This window comes from Poromitra crassiceps (genome assembly GCF_964638095.1).
Source record: "Poromitra crassiceps genome assembly, chromosome: 17".
Taxonomy (NCBI): Eukaryota; Metazoa; Chordata; class Actinopteri; order Beryciformes; family Melamphaidae; genus Poromitra; species Poromitra crassiceps.
In genome coordinates, this window is record NC_139635.1 from 11,252,377 (window position 1) to 11,267,376 (window position 15,000).

The 15,000-nt window shown below is 43.6% G+C and overlaps 1 pseudogene across 1 annotated transcript in view; it reads left to right on the plus strand.

The window, feature by feature from the left end:
• The first annotated feature begins 560 nt into the window (after nt 1-560).
• Nucleotides 561-15,000, plus strand: part of LOC310792201 (extended synaptotagmin-2-A pseudogene) — a 53,720-nt pseudogene continuing 39,280 nt past the window's right edge. Inside the window, exon 1 of the transcript in view lies at nt 561-917. The product of the transcript in view is annotated as an extended synaptotagmin-2-A pseudogene (transcript). The remainder of the gene's footprint in view (nt 918-15,000) is intronic.

Below are 15,000 nucleotides of genomic sequence, written 5' to 3' on the forward strand. Positions count from 1 at the left end.
CAGCTCAGCCTGCAGCCTGAAGTGGTTCTCAACGTGAGGTCCATGGAGCACCAGGGGTCCTTGAAGGGGTTCCAAGTAGACAATATAGAAGAATGGCAGTTCTGATCATAGTTTCACTGTTAGCTCTCAACCTACAGATAGTTATGGAATTCTAGACAAAATCATATCTAGCAATACAAATATTCTCAGATTTGGTTTGACAGAAAAACAAAATCAGTCTGTGGCCTTAAAATGTGGACTCAACTATGGCTCCTTGATATGAAAAAGTTAGAGAATGTGTTGGAATAGGGCTGGGCCATATGGCTGAAATCAATATCACAATAATCAACGATCACTTGTCTTCCTTTGGCTTATGATATTTCATAGTTTCTGTGTGATAAATGTATTATATAGGATTGCTATCGTTCTTTTTCATAAACAGACTACCTACAGTTTTTCTAATGGAAAGAAAACCGTACCGTACACTGATATTTACAGTAAACATCCACCCAAATTGTCTTTTCAGAGGGGAAATGAGTAACAGTGGAGTACAAGGAGCCGGGTCCGGGGCGGCGGGTTCGATGGCACCGGGTGTGGGGCCAAACGGGCTCGCCGGCGTCCCCCCAGGCAGTCCAGTGAGCTCCACGGTCATCCCACCACTCGCCCCGGAGCTGGAAGAGGAGCCCCAGTCCTCCCTGGCGGACGTCACCCAGATGTGGATTAAATTTGCCAAGACGTTCGCCGTCATCTTCCCCATTTACGTCCTGGGATACTTTGAGTTCAGCTTCAGCTGGGTTCTGATCGGACTCGCCATGTTTTTCTGGTGGAGGAAAAACCACGGCGGGAAGGACTACAGGATCAACCGTGCCTTAGCATTCCTGCAGCATGAGGAGAAGGCAGCCAGGCAAACTGTGCCTACTTCTGAGCTTCCACCATGGGTGAGTCCTGTACAATGATTACAACACTCTTATTAACACTATTTATTCTTATCCGAAATGTTGCACTCTAACCTGACTCTATCTCAAGTTTCACCATCCATTCTGACCAGCTGAAAACATTGTAGACTAGAATAGGATCCATAGATGGTAGGGGTGTCACGATACACTCAGTTCACGATACGATACGTATCACGATACTGGGTTCACGATAACGATACGATACGATACGATTTTAACAATCTTTTTTTAAACTTGAATAATGACAATATATGACTGGAAAAGTAGTATTTTATTTGAAATGCACAAATACAAAACATGCTGTTGTGGGAAATTGTTATTACAATAACAACTAGAAAAAACATGAAATTGGAGATAAGGCTTATCTTGAAATAGAATGAGTTACACCGTCACTTAGATTTACTTTGAACTAAAAGGTTTCTCAGCAGTATAAATTCTCATTATGCATCTTCAGTTTTTCTTCAAACTCAAACAACAAGACTTTTCTTAGTCTATTTTTTATGCATCTTCAGTTTTTCCTGTCAAGTAAACAGTTTTGCCAGAAACTCAATTGAATGGTTTCTCTCCTGTATAACTTCTCATGTGTCTCTTCAGAGACTTGTTCAACTGAACTACTTTCCACACATTGAACTTCAACAAACAAAGACGTTTCTTTGTCTACTTTTGAAAAAAAAAAAAAAATTTTTTTTTTTTTTTTTTTTTTTTTTTTCACGATATGAGATTTCATCTCAACGATACATATCGTGACGTTTTACTATCGCGAAATTTCGTGGGACGATATATTGTGACACCCCTAATAGATGGGGACTTGACTTGGACTTGCGACTTGGACATGTGTCGCTCTTAAGTCACACACACAGTGACTTGAGACTTGGCTTGAGACTTGTCATCAAAAGACTTGACTCTGACTCGAGATATGGGACTTGTGAACAATCTTTATTTTAATTTTTGGTTGCATTCACATTAAGGAAATGTCTACTAATAATAATGTCAACTTATCAATGCTGATACTGTATTCTAATAGATGAAGGAGTGAGGATAACACAGTACATGCTTTGAATCGCTTAGTTTTAGCTCTGCAGTCTTCTAAGCAGACTGGATGGCATCCAGCAGATGATAGAACACTCATTCATAAGAGACTTGACATCTCTCACTAGGAGCTCCAGATATGAATTTATGCAATTTCCAAATTGCAGAGGCTACAATTAATTGCTGAGAGAGGCGTCCAAAAGAAGCTGTTTGAGTCCATCTTTGGTCCATGAATCAAGTACAATATTGATTAAAAAGCTTTCATCCTTCTCAAACTCAGAAAGTCCTGCACACTGACGTCTTCTCACAATCATATGTTTCCTCAATATCATTCATCTCTAATATAATTGCTGCTGCTTGCAGCCAAAAGGTCTAGGTGCTAGAGATATTTTGGCCAGAGCCAAAAATCGATTGGTGTTTGTTTAACCCGTTTCCTGCATTTCTATATGGTAAACGTGCACTAGTGGAGATAGGTTTCCAGGATTAGTATAATTTACTGTCTTTCTACAAAACAAAGTACATTGCAAAACACACCCTTATGCATTCCTTTTCCACATTTAACCAAATCAAAGGACCGGGCAGGCGGCCACTCTGTAATTTCCCTGTTTGGCTTCATGGTCAGTCTCTCCAGACTCCTGCATGTGAGGCTTCATGGTCAGTCTCTCCAGACTCCTGCATGTGAGGCTTCATCGTCAGTCTCTCCAGACTCCTGCATGTGAGGCTTCATGGTCAGTCTTTCCAGACTCCTGCATGTGAGGCTTCATGGTCAGTCTCTCCAGACTCCTGCATGTGAGGCTTCATGGTCAGTCTCTCCAGACTCCTGCATCTGAGGCTTTGTGGTCAGTCTCTCCAGACTCCTGCATGTGAGGCTTTGTGGTCAGTCTCTCCAGACTCCTGCATGTGAGGCTTCATGGTCAGTCTCTCCAGACTCCTGCATGTGAGGCTTTGTGGTCAGTCTCTCCAGACTCCTGCATGTGAGGCTTCATGGTCAGTCTTTCCAGACTCCTGCATGTGAGGCTTCATCGTCAGTCTCTCCAGACTCCTGCATGTGAGGCTTCATGGTCAGTCTTTCCAGACTCCTGCATGTGAGGCTTCATGGTCAGTCTCTCCAGACTCCTGCATGTGAGGCTTCATGGTCAGTCTTTCCAGACTCCTGCATGTGAGGCTTCATGGTCAGTCTCTCCAGACTCCTGCATGTGAGGCTTTGTGGTCAGTCTCTCCAGACTCCTGCATGTGAGGCTTTGTGGTCAGTCTCTCCAGACTCCTGCATGTGAGGCTTTGTGGTCAGTCTCTCCAGACTCCTGCATGTGAGGCTTTGTGGTCAGTCTCTCCAGACTCCTGCATGTGAGGCTTTGTGGTCAGTCTCTCCAGACTCCTGCATGTGAGGCTTCATGGTCAGTCTCTCCAGACTCCTCCATGTGAGGCTTCATGGTCAGTCTCTCCAGACTCCTCCATGTGAGGCTTTGTGGTCAGTCTTTCCAGACTCCTCCATGTGAGGCTTCATGGTCAGTCTCTCCAGACTCCTCCACGTGAGGCTTTGTGGTCAGTCTCTCCAGACTCCTGCATGTGAGGCTTCATGGTCAGTCTCTCCAGCATGTGAGGCTTTGTGGTCCGTCTCTCCAGACTCCTCCATGTGAGGCTTCATGGTCAGTCTCTCCAGACTCCTCCATGTGAGGCTTTGTGGTCAGTCTCTCCAGACTCCTGCATGTGAGGCTTTATGGTCAGTCTTTCCAGACTCCTGCATGTGAGGCTTCGTGGTCAGTCTTTCCAGACTCCTGCATGTGAGGCTTCATGGTCAGTCTCTCGAGACTCCTGCATGTGAGGCTTTGTGGTCAGTCTCTCCAGACTCCTGCATGTGAGGCTTCATGGTCAGTCTCTCCAGACTCCTGCATGTGAGGCTTCATGGTCAGTCTCTCCAGACTCCTGCATGTGAGGCTTTGTGGTCAGTCTTTCCAGACTCCTGCATGTGAGGCTTTGTGGTCAGTCCTGTCACTTCATGCAATATTATGGTGTTGTCATGGCGATGGTGAAACACAAGCATGTAGATGACACTGCTCCCAACAACAAATTGAGACACAGTGTCAAAGATCTATAAATTACTTCCTGGCAACTAGATACTAGATAAAGTGGCTAAAGCAGCCATACGAGACAACTGCTCGGGCGCTGTTGCACACTGGTAGTTGCCCCAAAAGTTGCAGTCTCGTTATCTTGAAATGACCAGCTCTGCAATGCTTCCTAGAAGACATTCCACTTTTTATTTTAAATTTTTTTTATTTCAGAAGTGCCCTGTTCACATTCACATTCACACCTGGAAGCTGACCCGTACAACCACAGTCTGATCTGCTGGCCACTGAGCAGCTCCACTGGAGCAGTTGGGGTTTAGGGCCTTGCTCAAGGGCACCTCAGTGGTGGTAATGAGTAAGGGCTGTGCAATAAAATCGATACGGCAATATATCGCAATATTTGTTTCCGCAATACTGTATCGATATTTCAGAAAAAATATCGTGATATATCGCCATATCGATTCTTTGCACAGCCCGTGTGTTCAGTGACACAATAATAATACTTTTTTCACTGAACGACGTAACACATTCAACAGTAGTTTTGACTCAATTTGTCCACTAATTTATCAATATAAAGTGATGACAAGGTGGTACAGTACAGAGCGAGTTGTATTTTCAGCTGTATTTTTTTAATTTTCAGTCAATTATGTACAGTATCGCAATATCTATTGTGTCGCAATACAATCGTGTCGTGACCCATGTATCATTCGTGATACGTATCGTGTCGTGAGGTCCTTGCCAATACCCAGCCCTAGTAATGAGGGAGAGGCAAGCGCTGCCTTTTCACTTTCCCCACCCAGATTTATCCTGCCGGTTCCAGGGATTGAACCAACGACGTTCCGGTCACAAGCTCGCTTCTCCAACCTTTAAGCCACCACTGGTGCAATGGTGCTCGAACACTAGACACACTGATAAGGTGACAATAATAGCATTAGCAACAAGGGATAGAGAGCAACATCTCTGACACATGATCGTCTCTATTTTCATGCTCAGTTCAAAGAACACTTTAATTGCTCGTTCAGGAGGGCGGCGTAAATAGGCGTCGGAAAGGTCACTCATCTGGTGCTTTTGTTGACTTTCTTAAATGCAGTTATTATTTAGCCTATATTATTTGACCAGGAATGGCTTTCTTGTTTTGCTCAGGAGTACAAAAAAACTTTAATAGGCGATTTTTTTTACATTTGTTGTCTGCGCAGCCCACCACTAACTGCTAAATTAAGATTCAAATTAAAATGGAAAAGATAATAATTAGTAAAAAACAAAAGTGATTTCATATGGTCCTATCACCACTACAACAGAGTGTTGAGTTAGTTAGAAACCCCAGCAGGATGAGTCTGTAAGCATCTAATCTTCACTTTGACTTTTACATGACGTGCAGGCGAATGGCAGATAAAGTATCTGTGTGTGAAAGGACAGGAACACACTGTCAACTGAGTCTCTCTCAGGGGTCAAAGTTCACCGCTGACTGGCTGCTTGCTCATGATGTGAAGGATATGCTAATCTGTTCACTTCCTTTCTCTAAAGTGTTGAGTCCACTCAGGTTTCCTTTCATCAGACAAACAAAACATCAAGACACATTGTTTCAGGGCTGTCAATCAAACTCAAGTTCATCACATCAGCATTATGGCTGCCCTCAAAGGACCGCTTGTAAATGTCTCTCTCTCTCTATCTATCTATCTATCTATCTATCTATCTATCTATCTATCTATCTATCTATCTATCTATATATCTATCTATCTATCTATCTATCTATCTATCTATCTATCTATCTATCTATCAGGGATGCACGATATATCGGCAATCATATCGGTATCGGCCGATGTTAGTCATTTTTTAATATATCGGCATCGGTCCGATGTTGCAATGCTAATATCGGTTACCGTCTTGGCCAAAATGTTCATATTGGTGCATCCCTACTATCTATCTATCTATCTATCTATCTATCTATCTATCTATCTATCTATCTATCTATCTATCTATCTATCTATCTATCTATCTATCTATCTAAATTTGGCAATGTGGGCTCTGGTTGTTCTCTGTTCTCTGTTTCAATTTTGTCCCACTGATGATGTCATCAGTGATGTCATAAGACGGTTTTAACTTGACAACAAAAACATTCTAAATTGAACCCCCGCTCACTTCCTGTTGCAGTGTTTGCTATGGACATAAAAGAAGAAAAAAAACATTCAAGTGCAGGACTGACCATTCCATGAAAACCGTCTATACAGCTGAGCAGCCAAAACAAAAGTAACAATGTCGAGTGAATATTTCTGCAGTTTGCCGAATGCTGAGAAAAAGGAAGTGCTGTGGGGTTGCGCTCTGGTGAAAACCGTCTATAGCATTTAGTAGCGTACATGTAAGCTGCTCAATAGGCTCACTGCCTCTGCCCAGCTTTTTATCATTTGTTTGCATCAGGCCCAGAATTGTTTTTCTCAACCTCTGTTTATATTTGTTCTTTAAGTCTGGATGATGGATTGTGTGATTTCTAGGAATGGGAAACCTTGGTCGTTTAAAATCTTGTTTAGTACCAATGTACATATATACATACATTACATTTTGTGTAGTTGTAAACCCAACATGAGGTCTGCATCGTGTGGAACACTGACAAAAAACTCCACTTCCAAGACAAGCAAAGTGGAGAATGTGCGAGCAGCTGCAGCAGTTCACTCACACAGAGCAGGAATGTGTGAAGATGACTCAAACCTCACCTCAAGTCCTCCCAGACAGACGTGTGTTTAAAACCATTCTGTATTGTACCTGGAAAGCATCTAGTCATGTGACACTGCATCTAGTCATGTGACAGTGCTATAGTCATGTGACAGTGCTATAGTCACGTGACAGTGCTATAGTCATGTGACAGTGCTATAGTCACGTGACAGTGCTATAGTCATGTGACAGTGCTATAGTCATGTGACAGTGCTATAGTCATGTGACAGTGCTATAGTCATGTGACAGTGCTATAGTCATGTGACAGTGCTATAGTCATGTGACAGTGCTATAGTCATGTGACAGTGCTATAGTCATGTGACAGTGCTATAGTCATGTGACAGTGCTATAGTCATGTGACAGTGCTATAGTCACGTGACAGTGCTATAGTCACGTGACAGTGCTATAGTCACGTGACAGTGCTATAGTCATGTGACAGTGCTATAGTCATGTGACAGTGCTATAGTCACGTGACAGTGCTATAGTCATGTGACAGTGCTATGTGCTATAGTCATGTGACAGTGCTATAGTCATGTGACAGTGCTATAGTCACGTGACAGTGCTATAGTCATGTGACAGTGCTATGTGCTATAGTCATGTGACAGTGCTATAGTCACGTGACAGTGCTATAGTCATGTGACAGTGCTATGTGCTATAGTCATGTGACAGTGCTATAGTCATGTGACAGTGCTATAGTCACGTGACAGTGCTATAGTCATGTGACAGTGCTATAGTCATGTGACAGTGCTATAGTCATGTGACAGTGCTATAGTCATGTGACAGTGCTATAGTCATGTGACAGTGCTATAGTCATGTGACAGTGCTATAGTCATGTGACAGTGCTATAGTCATGTGACAGTGTTATAGTCATGTGACAGTGCTGTGCTATAGTCATGTGACAGTGCTATAGTCATGTGACAGTGCTATAGTCATGTGACAGTGCTATAGTCATGTGACAGTGCTATAGTCATGTGACAGTCCTATAGTCACGTGACAGTGCTATAGTCACGTGACAGTGCTATAGTCATGTGACAGTGCTATAGTCATGTGACAGTGCTATAGTCACGTGACAGTGCTATAGTCATGTGACAGTGCTATAGTCACGTGACAGTGCTATAGTCACGTGACAGTGCTATAGTCATGTGACAGTGCTATAGTCATGTGACAGTGCTATAGTCATGTGACAGTGCTATAGTCATGTGACAGTGCTATAGTCATGTGACAGTGCTATAGTCATGTGACAGTGCTATAGTCATGTGACAGTGCTATAGTCATGTGACAGTGCTATAGTCATGTGACAGTGCTATAGTCACGTGACAGTGCTATAGTCACGTGACAGTGCTATAGTCACGTGACAGTGCTATAGTCATGTGACAGTGCTATAGTCATGTGACAGTGCTATAGTCACGTGACAGTGCTATAGTCATGTGACAGTGCTATGTGCTATAGTCATGTGACAGTGCTATAGTCATGTGACAGTGCTATAGTCACGTGACAGTGCTATAGTCATGTGACAGTGCTATGTGCTATAGTCATGTGACAGTGCTATAGTCACGTGACAGTGCTATAGTCATGTGACAGTGCTATGTGCTATAGTCATGTGACAGTGCTATAGTCATGTGACAGTGCTATAGTCACGTGACAGTGCTATAGTCATGTGACAGTGCTATAGTCATGTGACAGTGCTATAGTCATGTGACAGTGCTATAGTCATGTGACAGTGCTATAGTCATGTGACAGTGCTATAGTCATGTGACAGTGCTATAGTCATGTGACAGTGCTATAGTCATGTGACAGTGTTATAGTCATGTGACAGTGCTGTGCTATAGTCATGTGACAGTGCTATAGTCATGTGACAGTGCTATAGTCATGTGACAGTGCTATAGTCATGTGACAGTGCTATAGTCATGTGACAGTCCTATAGTCACGTGACAGTGCTATAGTCACGTGACAGTGCTATAGTCATGTGACAGTGCTATAGTCATGTGACAGTGCTATAGTCACGTGACAGTGCTATAGTCATGTGACAGTGCTATAGTCACGTGACAGTGCTATAGTCACGTGACAGTGCTATAGTCACGTGACAGTGCTATAGTCACGTGACAGTGCTATAGTCACGTGACAGTGCTATAGTCACGTGACAGTGCTATAGTCACGTGACAGTGCTATAGTCATGTGACAGTGCTATAGTCATGTGACAGTGCTATAGTCATGTGACAGTGCTATAGTCATGTGACAGTGCTATAGTCACGTGACAGTGCTATAGTCATGTGACAGTGCTATAGGGGAAACTCTTCTCCTTATAAAATCCAGGCTTTCAGATTTGGAAACTCTCCATCATTTCAGACATTATTTCTGCCGTAGCGTTTCTTCATCTTCTTGTTAAATGATAAAGTGTTGGATTGTACATTCTGGACCTTTTACACACGTGTGTTTGTGTCACCAGTGATTTCTGCTAATGTCATCATGTCACCGAGTTCACTGTTCATTTCACTCTAGAAGACTAGAACAGTCGAGCTTAGACAATTATATAACTGTAAATAAAAAATAATAATTATGCAGCTACACCAGGAAGATCAAAGTAAAAAAAAATCATGTATATTGATTCATGGCATATAGACAAACACACCAATATCTTTCATGGTATTTACACGAGCACATTGTACACGCCCCTCAAAGAGAGTGCAAAGGGACATGTATAAATCAAGATCACAATGACACAATAGATGTGACAACATATTCTCAACAAAGCAACAGGTAAGGCCAGTCCAGTCATGACTCTGATTGTATCTTTGCAACTACACAACAGTCAGTTTAGCTGTGCAAAGACAAGCCTATAGCAATACATTACAGATACTGTATATAATCCAGCCAGTCATGACTTCATCACCTGCCAGCCATGAAGATGCTGTGATCATCAGACAGAGAAATGCAGATCAGGGTGGAGAGCCCATAGCCTCCAGGCTGCTTCTCTCAGTCAGATATGTGTGGAATGAGCCTTGATAGGCGGTGTGGCTGCAGCTCATAGTTAGCAGGCCAGGAATGCCTGTAGTAATGGTAGTGTTGTCTCTCCACACTCCCTGTGTGTGTGTGTGTGTGTGTGTGTGTGTGTGTGTTGTAGTAATGGTAGTGTTGTCTCTCCACACTCCGTGTGTGTGTGTGTGTGTGTGTGTGTGTGTGTGTGTGTGTGTGTGTGTGTGTGTGTGTGTGTGTGTGTGTGTGTGTGTGTGTGTTGTAGTAATGGTAGTGTTGTCTCTCCACACTCCCTCAGTGATGTCATGTCAGGCAAAAAAGACCTGGCTGTCAAGTGTGTTTTGCTCTCAGTCATTGTTGCTGAGGTGTATTGACCCTAACCAGAGGTCATGAAACTCACTTGAAATATTTACTAACCATATACAATATTGCAGGAATGAGTCTGGAAGTAGCACGTGGGTAACCTTGCTTGCAAGATGGATAACCTCGGGAGATCAAAAGAGATTCTCTCGACGTAATCCATCTTGTCATGCACAGGCAGTTAAGATGATTGGCCGAACCATGCCGGCCCGACGAATCAGCGGCAGCCTTAGGCGGGCTCAGGCTCGTCTGGGCAAGTAGTGGGTACATGGTCTTTGTAGTTCTTTTCACTCGTCAACATGGCTGCCGCCGCGGAAGTGACAGGCAGTCTGAATGAAATTGAATGTAACGTTCCCAATTCTATGTATTCAATTCTAAAAAACGACCCTCAACATTTGGGAAGGCTAAGCCACACAACTAGTTCGTTATAATCTAACTTCATGCTTCGAAGGTGACTTTACGACGGTGAGGACTCAATCAATGAATACCACGGAGATCAGGCAGAGGCACCGTCGGCGATCTGATTGGTTGAAGTTAACACCCACCAGCGGTGATAGACAGATGGGTCATCCAATCACCTGCCAAGTAGCTTGGAAAAAGTGCCCGCCTCCGTCAGCGGGTCTGGTTACTGCATTCCCAGATCGACTGGTTTAGTGAAACGTATGTGGAGCTATACCGTCCATCTGGCAGCGTCAGGTTAGCACGTGGGTTCATAAGGGGAAAAGGCTATGGGGTTTTAGAAAGAGGATTTTGGTTAAATAAATGCATGAAATTAGGTCTGTGGTTAACAGAAGTTTATGGGAGTGGTCATTTGTGTTGAGCAGGATAATCTTCACAAACCTGGACCACTTTTATGACTTTTGAGGCTAAATGTGTTTTTTTTACGCTATTTTCAGAAAACATGTAAAAAGTCATAAGTGTTTTTTGTTTGTGAAGATTATCCTGCTGAACACAAATTACCACCCCATAAACTTTTGTTAACCACATTCCTTATTTCATGCATTTAACAGAAATACCCATTCTAAAATCCCATAGCCTTTCCCCCCTAAGAACCAACATGGCGGTGATTTCTGGTTAAGCCTACAAAAATACATCTTCCCTGCGGTACTCCTATCTTCCCTGATCTGTCTCACTCTCTGCTGTTCCACTGCCTGATCTGTCTCACTCACTGCTGCTCCACTGCCTGATCTGTCTCACTCTCTGCTGTTCCACTGCCTGATCTGTCTCACTCACTGCTGTTCCACTGCCTGATCTGTCTCACTCACTGCTGTTCCACTGCCTGATCTGTCTCACTCACTGCTGTTCCACTGCCTGATCTGTCTCACTCACTGCTGTTCCACTGCCTGATCTGTCTCACATATTCTGCAAGAGAGCAAGTTAGCTGTGAAAAATGCTTTTATCTTTCAGGCCATCAAACTGTTAAATACCCACGAGGACTCAGCTGATGAGTTTCCTATTTTAATTAGGCTACTGGGGCTGAATGATGGCCACACACACACACATGCACACACGCACACGCACGCACACACACACACACACACACACACACGCACACGCACACGCACACGCACACACGCATGCACACACGCATGCACACACACACACACACACACGCACACGCATGCACACACACGCACACACACACACACACACACACGTACGCACGCGCACGCACGCACGCACGCACGCACACACACGCACGCACGCGCACGCACGCACACACACACACACACATACACACACACACACACACACTTGATGTATTCATGTCTTTTATTATTAATTTGCACCTGACTCTGTGCCTGTTTGTGTTCCATGTTTTTACCTGCCTGCAAGCAGAGATGAGGGACTTGGACGTGAGTGGCACTTAAGTCTCACCCACAGTGACTTATGCCAGGATCAGACTACACGATATTTTTGGTCGTTCACGATGTCACCATGTCAGACGAGACCATCATACTGCCATAAATTCGTGACATGTCTTGGTCGGGAGACTGGCCACACTACAAGTGTATTCTCGCTTAACACCGACAGAGCATCGTATGCCACCGTCATCACGTCGTCTGCTGTCGTCAGCGAGTTCACAGGTCGTCGGGGAGGCGGACCTGTGAACGAAATCTCCCAGCATGCATTGAGGCCAATACATTGACAAGAAATAGCAACCAAATCAGCCTAAATAGGCTAAAGTGGTAGATAGAAATAATGTTTATGTTAGCACAACATGGAATTGTAGAACATTTCAATATTGGACAAAATAAAACATTGAAATCAAAACACAACCCTATGTGAAACATGTATGTAATCCAGGTGCTATATATATCCCTCGCAGAATTAACGTTATTTGGATGAGTGACACTGATGCACTGTGATGTCCGCTCCAGCCTCCAATACTTCATGTGCACGCCCACTATTTTCTTGCCAGCTGCTGCGAGAGAGAAGGAAGAGAAACGAGCCGACTCTGCTGAGCTCATGTTATTTGTAGTGAGCAATGCCCATTGCCCAGGCGCTTAAACGCAAATTAAAACACCCTGGCCTTTTTATCTCTTTTATTGTTTTGAGCGGAGCGGAGCGGGCGAAATCTGTATCGAGCGGGGAGGCGTTATTTCGAATCGCACATAGGTTACGCAAAAAACACCTGTGCCCGCCTACGCAGCAGTCAAGCGCCGGGATTGGCCAGGAGCAAGTCTTTTCTCTTCTTTTGACAGCTGGAATCTCCCACACCACAAATCGATTTCATCAACCAACTGAATTGCGGACATTGAAATGAATTATTAGTGTATTAACGCCAATGAAAACGTAACACAAGCTTTTAACACACAATCGATTTTTAAACATTTATTTCAAAACATATTGTAAAATTCAGGCCTTGTCAGCGAAGTGACATGTTGTTTAACCTGCAAATGAAAACTATAAGCGGGGAGCGGTCTCCCCAGGACCTGATACCTGTCTTCCGGGGTGTCACACTAGGCGAAACCATGTCCAAAAGACTGACATGCCAGTCTTTTCGTCAGGGCGTCGTGAGGCGTCCTAGACGTCCCGACTGGTCCCGACGCTGGTCTTTGATTATGTCACACTACAAGAGGTGAAGACGGCCGATCGTCGTCCCCGACGGTCATATTCGGGCCCGACGCTGAAAATCTGTCGCGCACGACCAAATCGGTCTAAAATCGGGCTGAATTCGTGTAGTCTGAACCAGGCATTAGGACTTAAGACTTGACTTGAGACTCATCCTCAAAGACTTGAGACTTGACTTGGACTTGAGGTTTGGAACAATCGTTATTTTTTATTTTTGGTGCATTAACATTATGGACATATCTACTAGGGGCGTCAAAATTAATCGTTTAATCGATGCATCGAGATGCGGACGTGTGGATCGAATCGAATTGTTGACAGATGAATCGTTTATGTTGACATTTCTGTTGACATTCAGATTTTAATGCACTTTCTAAGTAAAAAAGGGACTTCATATTTATCTGACTGCTTGTATTAATTGATGAAAAAGTAGCCATGTGCAGTAAAAATATAGAAAATTGAGGATTTGATACTTGGAGCTGCCATACTTTGAGCTGTATCGAGATGCATCGTGATGCATCGTGGAATCGAATCGAATCGAATCGTTGACAGATGAATCGTAATGGAATCGTGAGGCCAGTGAAGATTCACAGCCCTAATATCTACTGATGTCATCCAATCAATGCTGATACTGTATGCTAATAGATAAGGAGTGAGGATAACACAGTACATGCTTTGAATCCCTTAGTTTTAGCTCTGCAGTGTTCTAAGCAGACCAGATTGCATGTAGCAGATGATAGAACGCTCATTCATAAGAGACTTGACTTGGACTTGTGACCAAAGACTTGAGACTTGACTTGGACTTGCAAAAAATGACTTGTGAGCATCTCTGCCTGCAAGACAAATGTCCCCTCGGGGACAATAAACTTGAGCTAACTAGCCTCTACTCACTAGCCACCAGCCATTGGAATACGAGTCAGGAAGAGACGGCAGATTTGATTTGCTGAGAGGGGTGCAAAGGGGCGGGACTGTTAAAAAATCTGATGGGTTTTATTGGTTAGAAATGTATATTCACGGCACGCCTACAGCATGATGTCACCACCAGAGATTTTCCACAAAGTCAAAGTAATGGGAGTTCATTTTAGTGTTGATTTTATTTGTATTATTTCTAACTACGGTATTTCTTTTAGCTATTTGTAGCAATCGTTTTTGTTATCTCTTTTAATGTTTTGTACCTTATTATTAGCTTGTTTTATTTGTTTTAATCCATTTTTAGTTGTATTTTTTTAACCCGCCTCTATTATTATCTTGCCTGCCTTTTTCCTTATTTTTTTTTGCATCTTTCCAAGTTTTTTCCAAGTTTCCTTAGTTTTGTGTGTGTGTGTGTGTGTGTGGTGTGTGTGTGTGTGTGTGTGTGTGTGGTGTGTGTGTGTGTGTGTCTGTGTGTGTGTGTGTGTGGGGGGGGGGTGTTGTTATTGTGAAATTGCAGCAACAGCAGTATTAGTGAGAAGGAATGAGGTCAAGCTGGTAAACAAATGCAACTGCAGGATGGAGGCCACAGGTTGGAGTTATGCTGGGGAAAGAGAAACATGTCTGGGCACAATAGCTGATATTGAAGTCTCAGAGGAAGAAGCTGTTAAAGTACACACACATGTTTTGACTGCCAGTGGTTTCAATGGGAGTGATACTGTAGCTTCCAGGGCTGCACAGTTAATCCAATCGCAATATGGCCAAGTGCAATATCCACATCACAGGAGCTGCAATAGAGACACTGCGGAGCGCGTCGTCATTCAGAAACCACGCCCAAAACGGGGGGGGACACAAACACCCCCCAATCCTGGTGTTATCCTATGTCGCGTGCATGGTTGTGTGTTGCACACAAAGATCATATATATGGAAGATGAACACTCCGACTTACTTCC